The following is a 1,432-nucleotide window of genomic DNA, read 5'->3' as shown; positions in this document are numbered from 1 at the left end:
TGGCAAGCCGTTCCACAGGACTACATCCAGCATCTCTACGATCGTCTCCATGGGAGAATAGCAGCCTGCATTGCTGCGAAAGGTGGATATACACTGTACTAGTGCCGACATTGTGCATGCTCTGTTGCCTGTGTCTATGTGCCTGTGGTTCTATCAGTGTGATCATGTGATGTATCTGACCCCAGGAACGCGTCAATAAAGTTTCCCCTTCCTGGGACAATGAATTCACGGTGTTCTTATTTCAATTTCCAGGAGTGTATATGGACATGGCCTTTTGCGCAAAGTGTTTTACGTTTTTAAATATTTTAAAACTGACGAACCTTTTATAATGTGCTAATTTTTTATCCACTTGAGACTTTGTGCGTAAAGTTTGGCATAATTTAAAGATGTTTAGAGCAAAAAGATTTTAAAGTATGTAAATGTATAGGTGGACTTCCAGTTTCTATAATACGAAACTACAACTTTTATATCAAATGTTAGATCTTATCTTTCTTACGGACCTGAAGGGGACAGCAAAGTCCGTTGAAACCGGTTGTCTTAAATGAATAAATATTTTATGCGATCTTGGCTGCTCAAAAATGGTTCAAATGGCTCTAAACACTATGGGACTTAACATCTGAGGTCATCAGTCCCCTGGCAACGGCCTTGCCGCAGTGGGTACACCGGTTCACATGAGATCACCGAAGTTAAGTGCTGTCGGGCGTGGCCGGCACTTGGATGGGTGACCAACCAGGCTGCCATGTGCTGTTGCCATTTTTCGGGGTGCACTCAGCCTCGTGATACCAACCAACTGAGGAGCTTCTCGACCGAATAGTAGCGGCTCCGGTCAAAGAAAACCGTCATAACGACCGGGAGAGCGGTGTGCTGACCACATGCCCCTCCTATCCGCATCCTCAACTGAAGATGACACGGCGGTCGGATGGTCCCGATGGGCCACTTGTGGCCTGACGACGGAGTGCTTTTCATCAGTCCCCTAGACTTAGAACTACTTAAAACTAAATAACCTAAGGACATCACACACATCCATTCCCGAGGCAGGATTCGAACCTGCGACCGCAGCAGCAGCGCGGTTCCGTACTGAAGTGCCTAGAACCGCTCGGCCACAGCGGCCGGCGATATTGGTTGCTGAATGGGATAGTCAACATTACGTTGAATTGTCGTTAGGGCTCTCTGCCTCAGCTTATTATACCAAACTGGTTAGATATATTCTCTACTCTAATCTCAAGGTGCCCTTCGTCTCCTTTCTGGTGTTGAGAAAATGTTCTCTTTTCTGCCTATTCTCCCTGTCAGCAAGACACTTCTCCCTCATATTCCTTCTCTTTTCTGTAGCCTCCTGATATGTCTAGTTTTCTTTCTTCCCAACATATCGTCTGCTATACTTGGTACCGTGGACTTTATTTCTTTCCACTTTTCCTCCAGGTTTTCTCTTGCT

At 45.9% G+C, this 1,432-nt stretch overlaps 1 pseudogene; it reads left to right on the top strand.

Annotated features, from left to right (window-relative positions):
• The first annotated feature begins 635 nt into the window (after positions 1–635).
• On the top strand, positions 636–753 carry LOC124721989 (annotated as a pseudogene).
• The last annotated feature ends 679 nt before the right edge of the window (positions 754–1,432 follow it).

The sequence above is a fragment of the Schistocerca piceifrons genome, chromosome 1, assembly GCF_021461385.2.
Source record: "Schistocerca piceifrons isolate TAMUIC-IGC-003096 chromosome 1, iqSchPice1.1, whole genome shotgun sequence".
Lineage (NCBI taxonomy): Eukaryota > Metazoa > Arthropoda > Insecta > Orthoptera > Acrididae > Schistocerca > Schistocerca piceifrons.
Note: the sequence above shows the minus strand (reverse complement) of the source record. Positions and strands in the feature narration are given on the sequence as shown.